This window comes from Penaeus monodon, chromosome 14, assembly GCF_015228065.2.
Source record: "Penaeus monodon isolate SGIC_2016 chromosome 14, NSTDA_Pmon_1, whole genome shotgun sequence".
NCBI classification, from domain to species: domain Eukaryota; kingdom Metazoa; phylum Arthropoda; class Malacostraca; order Decapoda; family Penaeidae; genus Penaeus; species Penaeus monodon.
In genome coordinates this window covers 36079586-36092085 of record NC_051399.1, presented here as the reverse complement: position 1 = coordinate 36092085, position 12500 = coordinate 36079586, and the positions used below count along the sequence as shown (strand labels likewise).

The 12500-nt window shown below is 42.6% G+C and overlaps 1 protein-coding gene across 2 annotated transcripts in view; it reads left to right on the top strand.

Moving 5' to 3' along the window:
• Positions 1–12500, top strand: part of LOC119581075 (beta-3 adrenergic receptor-like) — a 76866-nt gene that overhangs the window by 12671 nt on the left and 51695 nt on the right. Inside the window, exon 1 of one of the 2 annotated variants that reach the window (XM_037929392.1) lies at positions 12067–12500. This exon is cut by the window's right edge and continues 1200 nt beyond it. The exons of the other annotated variant lie outside the window; for it this stretch is intronic. The gene's annotated coding sequence lies outside the window, so the exon portion shown is untranslated. Of the gene's footprint in view, positions 1–12066 lie in introns of those variants that run through there. 2 annotated transcript variants of the gene reach the window in all.

The following is a 12500-nucleotide window of genomic DNA, read 5'->3' as shown; positions in this document are numbered from 1 at the left end:
GAGTTTCGTGCCGTCAATTGTTGACCGAGGATGAAAAAATCGTGTTTCTGATAGATAGATAGATATATAGATAGATAGATAGATAGATGTGAATTTGAGATAACGTGTAAATCAAGTTGGGATATCAAGATTCATATCCCCGTTCTATACTGAATAAAAAAGGAAGACAGGCTTTTAGTATCTGTCAGACCATATCAGAGTCCACCCAACTACCCTTCCCTCCCCCCCTCACACTCTCCTCCCCCCCCCCCCCCCCGCTTGACACCAGCAACCTCCCCCTCTCATCATCCAGTGACCCCCTCTCTGTCCCCATCCCCCTCACCCGCCCACCACCCATCCTCCCCACCCCTTCCCCAGCCCCATCCTCCTCTCCCAGACCCCCTCTCAACGCCGTCCTTCCCTCCCCCCCCTCCCTACCGAGGCCCCAATCCCCGCCCGTCATCGAAAGGATGTCGAAGAAGGTCAGAAGCCGTCGGGGCCGTCGGCAGCAGCAGCGGCGTCGCGGACTGGAACACCCGCTACGTTCACGCGCTGGCCAAACGGGACGGAGCGAGACACATCTAAATACAATGGTTCCTTCGCGGATGCTCGCGGGAGGGGGGAGGGGGTTTCTCCAAGGTCTGGCGAGCCTAGAGAGGGATTTGGACACCCTGTCACTGCCTGGTCGACATCGCAGCCCCTTTGTTATTGGTGTTTGATTGCAAAGAGGATGGAGGTAGGTGAGGGAAGCACGTGTGTCGTAGCTGTTATACTTACATTATTATTTGTTTCCATATACATTATTAAAAATATAGAAAAACAATAAATGAAAAACAACATCATACCTGGAACATCCATCTAAAAAAGTTTACAAGTACTAACATTACCCCTTTCCTTTGCCACACCCAGTGATACATATGCACAACGATAACTAATACATTAATACAGTGATCGGGTCTGCACATACACGCGTCCGAATACCTGAGGGGGACGTAGTAGACACCTTCACGGCCACCCAGGAACCTAAACGCCCTTCGTGGAGACGACCACGCTGTGATGAAAAAAGGTTTCGAAACTGAGTGAGCGAAGGACATGTCCACCCTCCCCTCCCCCTTCCTACTCCTTCTCCTTCTTCCTATGAAACAAATCGTTGTGGCTTACCTTCAGCTTGTGTAATGAGCGGTTATTACATAGCTTAGCTATTTACAAAAAGGTGAAAAAAATATATATTTGCGAAATTCTTTTGGCGTTCTCTAGTTCAGGTAACCGTTTCAAGATGGGGGAAGTTATTGCATTGCACTGCATTGCACACTGATCCAGTGTTTTCCCCTTGTCATTATGACATTTAGTACAAAAGTATGTTGACGCCGATTCATCGCGGAAAACCCACCATCATGGAAACAATATAAGAGCTCGTCTTCAGGGCTAAACTGGAGCACCAAAGTGGGGCATAACTAGCAGGCCTAATCTGCCTTGTTCCATTAACCTCGTGTCCATTCCTCTCGTCAATACACACGCACTCTACTATTACACTTTTCACACACTTCCCAAAATTCCTGAATGACGAGCAAAAACCACCGTTGCAGTTGACGGCACAATGGCATCCTGTGGAAAGCTAAATTCCAGCGTGACAGGTAAAACGGCCCGAGAATTAATTACTTTCCCCTAAGCGCGAGCATCCGCCTCTGGACCTTCTACCGTAAATCACGGAGCGCGACGCGGGAACATTACATCAGTGGACGATGCTTTCCCCCGGCGAGTGAGTGAGTGAGTCACCCCTCAAACACGCGTGCGTAATGGCCTCAGTTGCCGGCGTCCTCTTTCTTCCCCTTTCCCTCGTCTTTTCTTCGAGGGGTTTTGCTACTTCGTTCCACGCTGTTTTTCCTTCTTTTTGGGGTTCCTCTGGATGGTTTGTATCTTAATGTGAACTTAATGAGAAAAAAAAATCGAAAGATCGAAATAATTTAGCGAGGAACTGAGATTACAACGGAGATCTAAATAAAATCAAGAGATGGCAACTCGCCGGCATACCTTCTCCGGCTGCCGTTTTCTATTGCATTCCTCGGGGTTGCCGACTGGAACTCTGCGGCCGATGAAGAAATGGCTCACGGGAGACATTACGGATGGCAACACGTTTGTCTCCGCTTCTGCCGCTCTAACATCTACACCCTGGCAAATGCAACCCCGGAACGCCACCAAGCTTTCAGTTAAAAAAAAAGAGATAAAAAAATTGCGACTCTCTATCGGGAAAGCCAAAAAAAAAAAAAATCTCTCTTGAAAGTTCACTGATAAATTAAGACTGCATGCATGTGAACCGGATTTAGTGAGCATGGGGGGAGGGGGTTGAGGTAGGAATGGGGGGGGAGGGAAGGGAGTAACGAGTGAGGGGTGATTTATGTTACACTGGGTGGACGAATGGGGAAAAAGAAGGGGAAGGAGAGAAGAAAAGGGGAAAAGGGAGAAGGAGGAGAACAGAGAAAGGGGAAAGGTGGAGGAGGAGGAGGAGGGAAATGGGAAGGAAGTGAGGAGGGGAAGGAGAGAAAAGAAACTGAAAGATGGGGGAAGGAATAGAAGTAGGATCCTAAAGACACACACACACACATACACACACACACACACACACACACACACACACACACACACACACACGCACGCACGCACGCACACACACACATACATACACAAACACACAAACACATACACACACGTACACACACGTACACACGCACGTGAGACAACGCGCGCGAACTGAGGAATGTTAATCGCTGGTCCCAAATAATTGCCTCGGCGCTGGGAAGCAGCATGGACGCACGAGAGCAGCGCCAAGAAACGGTTCGATTTTCACATTACTTGCGGTCGCGCGCGCCAAGACGCCCGGTGGCGAAACACGATCGGCGCCTCGACTCCATTGGGGGCGGCGTGGCGGTGGGGGGGGGGCGGTAGCGATGGTGGCGGTGGCGATGGTGGCGGTAGCGATGGTAGTGATAGCGATGATAGTGATAGTGGTGATATGGTAGGGATGGTAACGGTAGCGATGACGGTAGTGGTGACGGCGGTAGCGATGATACTGATAGCGATGGTGGCGGTAGGGATGGTATCGGCATCAGCGGTAGCGATAATGGTAGCGGTAGTAGCGGCAGCGGAAGAAGCAGAAGGAGGACGGCGGTAAGAAAAACGATCATAAAGTTGGAATTAATTACGAAAGGAATGAGACAGAATGAGAAGTATTAAGCGGCAGATTGACTCATTTCCTTATTAACATTTTGATTAATCTCTTCTCCTGGTGGTATTCATAATCATTACTGAATTCCACCGCTTCCGTTTCTTAATCAGTTACACTTGTACCTTATTTTTATATTTTTAAGAGATACGAATATTTATATTTTTTTTATTGTTACATTACAAACAAAACAAAGAATTCAAATTAACGTCATAATTACATTTATAAACACTAACAACGACTGAAGAACATGAAAATAACAGAAGTTACGATAATGAAGAAGTAACTGATTTTATCAATAACAAGTGGATGACTAAATGCATTGTCTTATCATAATGATGAGAGAGATGTTGATATTCTGCATGACTGGATATTATGTAAGATGTAAATTGTATTTGTTACTTATATGAGTTATATAACAGCGATTAATATGATAACTAGATGTAAAAACTACAATTATTTGTGATTTTTGTGATTATTCATTACGACGATTATCACTACCACGATGATTTCTTTGATAGCGATAAGGATAAAAATGACAGAAGACAAAATCATATTTTTTCTTCCTTCTCTTTTATCCTTCACACACACACACACACACACACACACACACACACACACACACACACACACACACACACACACACACACACACACACACACACACACACACATTTTTTTGTGTGTTTATGTTAGTTTCTTTGTTGGTTTCTTTGTTTCTTTCTTTGTTGTTTCTTTCTTTCTTTCTCTCTTTCTTTTTTCATTTTTAATAAACGCAGTAAACAGAAGTAGGAAGCAACGACGAGTATCAGTGGCTTAATACAGTGGGTTTCGACCAGTGGTTTCGACCCTCTCTCTGCATAACGTATCGATTCCTAGAAGATTCGAACCCTCCATCGGCGAAATATGGATCAGTTTGAAGCGTCGTCAACGGATTCACATTCAAGATGATTCGCTTATTCGCACCATCGTTATTTTCCTCGCCGCCCCAACCTAATTGCTGTGCGGATAAGAAAAAAAAAATTATCACTGTCTATTGCCAAGAAGCGATATAGTACAGCATGCAATAGATGTTTACATTAATTTTCCTTTGGCCGATATCCTCACAGGAAAAAAAATTAAGGTGAAAAGGAGAAAAGAAGAAGGTAGGAGAATAAATAAAGACACGCAGCTAAAGAAAAAGAAAATGAAATAAGAGAAAAGCGGAGCAGATGGATAATAAGACACAAAAACGGAGAACTGATATAAATTTGTTTACGTTTAGTGTTTGATATGAATTTGCTTGCGTTTACTGTTTCGTTATGTTCAGTGGATATATTTTACTTTCGGTATCAATTCGCATGGGTTTTCTTTTTTTTTCCCTATTACTTTCAGTGTTCGTTAGATATTTTCTATATATATGTTTACTTATTGTTCATTATATATTCAATATCAAGTGATGTTCATCTGTCATCCTGATCTGCTGTAGCGAGAAATTGTAGTATCGGGAAGTGAGTTTAGATTTTTCGTTTTTATTTTCTTTTCTTTTTTTTAAGATTTTTTTGCTGGCCTTTTTCTCTGATTTTGTTTTTCTCTAATTCTGGGAATATTGTTTGTCTTCGTTATTTGAAATAAGTGTTAATTCTCTTCCCCTTCTCTCTCTCCCTCTCCTCCCCCTTCTCCTTCATCTCTTTCACTTTTCCTCCTTATCCGTTTCCCCTTTCCCTCCACCTCTTCCTCTCTCCCTCCACATCTCCCTTCTCCTTCTCCTTTCTCATATTGCCCCTCTTCTCCCTCTCCTTGCCCCTTTCTCTACTTCCCTTCGTCCTCTCTTTCCCTTCCCTCTCGCTCTCCATCTCCTCCCTTCTCTTCTCTCCCTTTCCTTCCTTCCCTCTCCCTCTTCCTCTCCTTCTCTCTTTCCCTTTCCCACTCCCTCTCGCTCTCCGTCTCTCCCCCTTTCCTTCTCTCTTTCCCTCTTCCTCCCCCTCTCCATCCTCCTCCTCCCATGTGATGTTGTGAATTCATAAACTAGAATTGAAGAAATCTTGCAAACGATTATAAGCAAGAGACCAAACAAGGGTACAATAGATCATGTTATATTTGGCATTTATAAAAGCATCATGTCAGCTTAACAAGGGGTCATCATTATTACGGAATTTATTGAAGCATTCTAGAAAAGCACCTATGCGTCTGTTACCTATGTGTCTGTTGCTTTAGAGTATTCGGTATTCAAATAGTCTTTTTAGTTATCAGTAGATATAAACTTTAGTGTCTAGTTTATGGTGGAATTATTCCTACGCATTCCAGCACGTTCCTATTTTTATTATGATTTTATAATGATAAACACTGGACCTTATGCTAAACTTATGTTCCTTAGCATAAACATGTAACTTTATCCTTTCCTTAATTTTTTTTTTTTCTTTTACAAATTTCCTACAAAGAAGCAACTTTTGAAAACACCGTAAAAGCGAATAAACAACAATCATTTCCTTGTTCTTTTTATATCATTTTTTGAATAAATATTATCATGTGACCTTTCAGTTAGTCACACAAACAAACTAATAGGAACAACCTTTATAGATGCAATTGGATTTATTTAGCTTATATGACCTAAAAACATTGATGGAGGCGTGTATAAGACCAAATATTAATTTATGCGGAATTGGGTATATTTATAGAATCTGATTAATTACATATTGCATTATAATTATTATGATTATACTGATATGTATATGTATCTTGTTAGATCCATTTAAGGGCTCCTTGATGAATGGTGACATCAAAATGCAAATATAATAAATCAAATAAATAAATAAAAGATAACAAACAGCTATTTTTTTGCACCGGAGAACACTGCAAAAAAAAAAAAGTTTTCAACACATCAATAAATCCAAATGTCCTGAAATGCAACTTCAACCCCCCTCCCCCTCCCCCATCTCTCACCCCCCCCCCCAAAAAAAAAAAAAAAAAAAAATAGAATGACGTGTGAATAAGCAAACGATGTAAACACTGCCGCTCGCTTACAACACTAAAATGTGTCTCGTCTTCAGTTTGACGTGTCAGACCAGGCCAAGGGGAGGCGATTGTTTACATCTAGAGGCCATAATTTCACCATGGACCAAAATTAAAGCTGATTCATTAAGGGGGCTAACTCGGTGTGCTTTTATTTATTTTTATTTTTTTATTTTTATTTTTTTTGTTGTTGTTTATTTAAGATTTTTTATGAGATTTTTTTTTTGTATCTCTTAGTTGTGGTTTAATTCATTTCTTGATTTTAAAAAAAATTGTCTCTTAAAAAGTATATATTTTGGTGTAAGGAAAGTCGCTGTATGCGTGTGTGTGTGTGTGTGTGTGTGTGTGTGTGTGTGGTTGTGTGTGGGTGTATGTGGAGAGAGAGAGAGAGAGAGAGAGAGAGAGAGAGAGAGGGAGGGAGGGAGGGAGGGAGAGACAGTGTGCATGCATGCGCGCGCGCGCGTGTGTGTGTGTGTGTGTGTGTGTGTGTGTGTGTGTATGTGTGTGTGTGTGTGTGTGTGTGTGTGTGTGTGTGAGTGTGTGTGTGTATGTGTGTGTGGTTGTGTGTGTGTGTGTGTGTGTGTGCGTGTGTGTGTGTGTGTATGTGTGTGTGTGGTTGTGTGTGGGTGTATGTGGAAAGAGAGAGAGAGAGAGAGAGAGAGAGAGAGAGAGAGAGAGAGAGAGAGGGAGAGACAGAGAGTGTGCATGCATGCGCGCGCGCGCGTGCGCTTGTGTGTGTGTGTGTGTGTGTGTGTGTGTGTGTATGTGTTTATCTGTGTGTGTCTGTGCGTGCGTGCCTTTGTTTTGAAACCAAATAGGAAACACCCCAAAATTAATTCAAAACAATTCCATTACAAAAATTTCCTTCCGCCAGCTCCCCTTTCCTTCCCTTACACCCCCCCTTCCCCCTTCCCCCTCCCCCCCCTCCAAACCTGCATAGAGCGAGGCCAGTCAACCGAATCGAGATTTATTCGTGGCGAGGGACGCTTCTCACGCGTGGGCGGGCGGGGGGGGGGGGGCGGGGGGCGATGGGTGTGTGGGCGCAGGGTCAACGGGGCGTCCGAGCTGGCACGGGCGTCGTCTGCAAACTGATCTTATTTTCCGAGGTGACGTCACGGCAGCACGGAGCAGAAGGTCGGGTTGTCAGCCATTTTGTCGTCGTCTTTTGTTTCCAGGTTAGAGTGAACACACACACACGCACACACACACATACACACACACACACACACACACACACACACACACACACACGCACACACACACACGCACGCACACACACACACACACACACACACACACACACACACACGTATAGATTCGTGTTGAATCTTGTGTGCGTTTATGTGGATATTACTGTGTTTGTGTGGGAGTGGGTAATAATAATAATGACGATGATAATAATGATATTGATAATATTAATGAGAATAATAATGATAACAATAATAATAATAATAATAATAATAATAACAATAATAATAACAATGATAATAATAACAATAATAGTAATTATGATAACAACAACATTATAATGATAAGAATAAAAACAATAATAATAAGAAGAAAGAAAATTCGTAATGGTGATAATAATATCATCACGCGGTCCAATCATTGCTCCCTGAAGACGACGACCCTAATCAAACCCTAAGAAACTAGCTTATTGATAAAGATAAATATTATATATATATATATATATATATATATATATATATATATATATATATATATATATATATATACATATACACATATATATGTACACACACACAAACACACTCACTCACACACACACACACACACACACACACACACACACACACACACACATATATATATATATACACACACACACACACGATTGCTTGTACAATTATGCATACTCAAATGCACTTACGTATAGTGTGTTTATGTATTCGTATATACACCATGCACGCTCACACACACACACACACACACACACACACACACACACACACAACATGCACGCTCACACACACACCATGCACGCTCTCTCTCACACACACACACACACACACACACACACACACACACACACACACCACATACAGACACACACACACACACACACACACACACACACACACACACGCACTCACACACACACACACACACACTCACACACACACACACACTCACACACACACACACAAGCTCGGCCGAACACGAATTAAAACTGTAGTAATGTAAAACAACCGTTAATCAGGATAAAAGCAAGAAAATATAAAGGCCAAATGATAAAGCAACTAATGCACGGGGAGGGGGGAAGGGAAGGGGAGGAGAAGGGAGAGGAGAAATAGATGTAGGAGGAGAAGAGAGAGAATGGGGAATAAGGCATAAGAAAAGAGGAGGAGGAGTTGAGGAAAGGGAAGGGAGAGGAAGGGGAGGAGGAGAGGAATGGAGAGGAAGGGGAGGGGAGGGAAAAGGATGGAGGAGAGAGAGAGAAAGGGGTGAAAAAGAAGGGAAGAGGTGGAGGGAAGGACAGATGAGGAGGAGGGTCGGGGAGGGAAGGGAAGAGAAGGGAGGGAAGGATATGAAGAAATGGGAAAGGGGAAAGGAAAGGAGGGGAGAGGAGGAGGAGGGATAGGAGAAGGGGAGGGAAAGGATACGAGGAAAATAAAAAGCAGAACAGGAAGATAGGGAAAAGGAGAAAGGAAGGAAGGATATGAAGGAATGTGAGAGAGATGAGATAAGGGAAGGAAAGGGAGGGGTAGGAAAGGAGGAGGAGGAGAGGGAGGGAGAGAACAGTGATATTGGAGTGTAATCCATCACTCTTCTTATCTATTCTTTCTTTACAAGATATTTTATCTTTCATCTTAATCACTGATTTCATCTTTACCGATTAAATATAATTTTGATAAAATATTTAGTATTCAGGGATTTTTAATGACATGATGGTAATGCAAACGATGATGATAATGATGATGACGATACTGGTAATGATGATAACAGCGATGTGATGATAATAGTGAAGAGAAAGGAGAAATAATATTTCGCGAAAACAGAAAAGGCAAAACAACTTATGAAGGTCGAATCGAGTAACACAAATAACATACACAACACATGTGGGGAAACAGTACATACCTTTGCACAGGTGACAGAGCGGTATTTGCGGTGGCCCTGGGGAGTAGTAGGGGGAGAGGGGGCTTGGTGGAGCGGTAGGGAGGGGGAGGGTCATGGGAGAGGGGGGGTTAGGAGGGAGGAGAGGGTGGCACCGAGAACAAATGGCGCCATACCTGTGGCTTCTTCAGGAATGCCGGTTCAAGTGATTTTTTTTTCTTTCTCTCGTTCTTCTAAACCTCAAAGATTCGCGCGGGGCGGCCGGGCTGGCGTCTCTGGCCGAATTCCAGGTTCCAGGATCTTGCTGAGGGGGTTTCTCTGGAGTCACGCCGGACGCGACCTCCCCCTCCCTCCCCCTTCCTCCCCCCACACGCATATCCACATCGCCCTAACGACACATAACTCCACTTCCCCCTTCCCCTCACCGATACTCCATTCCCTCCCCGTCCTTCTGACCTACCCCCCCCCCTTCCCATTACCTGTTTCCACCCACTCTTCCCTCTGTTCACTCTTTATGTTATTTGCCTTTTCCATCATCTATACGTTTCCCCTCTTTCACCTATCGCCTTCCCTTCAATCACCTGCTTTATTTCCCCTTCGTTACATTTACCTCCTTCCTTTTCATCATCATATCTTTCCTTTTCTTTCCCCCTCCCCCTCCGCCCATAACATCCCCCTCTTTCCCCCATCCCCAACTACCTTCCCCCCTTCCCCCAGTCTTCAAGAGTTAGGGGTCCTCATAACGGTACTTGCACCTTGGAAAGTATAGAACTATTCGTAAACATTACACAGCCAATTGTATTATTTGGAATAGTTAATGATTTCTGACTCTATTAGTGGGAAATAATTATAATAAAAGATAGTAAAGGAAGGTTAAACGGAACAACGTGTAATTCACAAAAAAATAACAACAACAATAAAACATCACGTGTCGAGAATGACTAGTCGCCATATCAGATGATAAAATCGAAATTTTATTCTTTCGTCTCGCTGTTATTGACTGATGAGAGACCTACTTTGGATCGAAACGTCACATTTTATCTATTATTCCTTTCTCTGTGTTGTTGCCTTTCATTCCATTCCCACGGATATGTTACTATGTTTGTGTTTTTTCTTTTTCTTTTCTTGTAATGTTTTTTTTTTTCTCTGTCTCTCTCTCTTCTCCAATATTCTAATCTCTTCATTCTTGGAATTTCTCTGCGTACGTCATTTTTTTTTATTCAGTTTATAATTATGTTCACCTCATTTTCTTCCCTTCGAGTTGCCTTTACCTCATCCCCCGCATTTTTAATTCCCATCACTTCTTTTCCCCCCTAATTTCCAATCGCCTTTACCCCATTTTCCCACTTTTAATCACTTTAGCTCTTCTCCCTCCCGACTAATTTCCCCTCGATCGCTCCTATCGAATACCGACGAAGGACGCGCGCTTCTTCGTAACTTTAGAAACCACAAGAGACCGCCTGAAGAAGGTGATCGCCGCTAAAATACCAGCTTAAGAAAATGACTCACGCCCCCCCCTCCCTCCTCCCCGTTCTCCACTCCGCTGAGATGCTGACGGAGAGAGAGACGAGGGGAGCCCGTGATATAGGTCGTTTAGGAAATCTAGGCCTTCGGGAACCTATTTCTAGTGTTGTTTCACCGTGGATATTTCATTTTATAAATAAATATATATATATATATATATATATATATATATATATATATATATATATATATATATATACACATATACATATATTCACACACACACACATATATATGTGTGTGTGCATACATATATATATATATATATATATATATATATATATATATATATATATATATATATATATACATATATACATAATATCCAAACATTATCCTAATTATTATATGGGAGCTTTTTAAAATCTTCCTTTAACGCAGGAATCAAAATTCTTCTCCCTCCTCCTCTTCTTCTTTTCTTCCTCCTCTTCCTCCTCCCCCTCCTCCTTCTCCTCCCCTCCCCCTCCCCTCCTCCTCCCCTCCCCCTCCCCCTCCTCCTCCCCCTTCCCCCCTTCCTCCTCCTCCCTCCTCCCTTCTTCCTCCTCCCTTCCTCCTCCTCCCCCTTCCCCCCTCCTCCCCCTTCCCCCCTTCCTCCTCCTCCTCCTTCCTTTTTCTCCTCTTGCCTAAACGCACAGATACAAATACTCCTTCCTTCTCCTCCGCTTCTTCCTTTTCCTCCTGCATAATGCTTGCAAGAAGGAAGACGAAGAAGAGTTACGAGCGTTGTTTGGGTTGTTTATGAGCAGGTACTCAAGCAAGAGTCATGTCCGGAGTAAGCAAGCAGAGGGTTAGTCTGGTTCCCTAATACCATCAGAAAACGCTATTGTTTACATTTGCCGTTCCTTGTTGCTACTCGTTCTGCTTATTTTGTTGTTGTTTTTATTGTTGTTGTTTTTTATTGTTATTGTTTTTATTGTTGTTGTTGTTATTGTTGTTGGCATTACTATTATTATTATTATTGTTGTTATTGTTGTTAGTTGTTATTATTATTATTATTATTATCAATATCATTATCATTATCATCATTATTGTCATTATTATCACCATCATCATCGTCATCACCATCACTATCATTAGTATGATAATGATAGTAATAATGATAATTATAACTTAAAATAATCTTTGCTATCATTATTATAACTTATCATAATCTATACTATCACTATTATAACTTATTCCTATTATTATCATCAGCCTCATTACATCACTATCATGGATACTTCTCCTCTTCCCGTCACGAGGCAACATCACTCTTCATGAATAGCCAGGGAGAGAGAGAGGAACGGGAGAAAGACCTACCTCCTCCCTCGGGTCTTCGTCGGGCAGCGCACCTCTCTTTAGGGAACTCGCTTACCTGCAGATTCTATCACCTCACCTGGTCAGTTAGGAGGACGCGTTCTATTCATAGCCCGGTCGCAAGGAGCACCTCGCTTGGTCCGTGCCTGTTAAGAGGACCGAGTGACAAAGCATTCCTCTCCCTAGGTTAAGGAGGTAGGTAGGTGGTCGCTGAGGGGATTTTTTTTTTTATGTTGATATTTTATTCTTATTTTTTTGATTTATTCTTCTTTTTTTGTATTGAGGTTGATGAGCGAGGTTGGAGGAGGGCGGGGAGACTGTCTCAGGTTCGATGTGCAATCAGATGCTGAGTGTCGACAGTGAGTGAGGTTATCGGAGCAGATGCCAGACTGATATCTCGTGAAGGAGCGCCCCT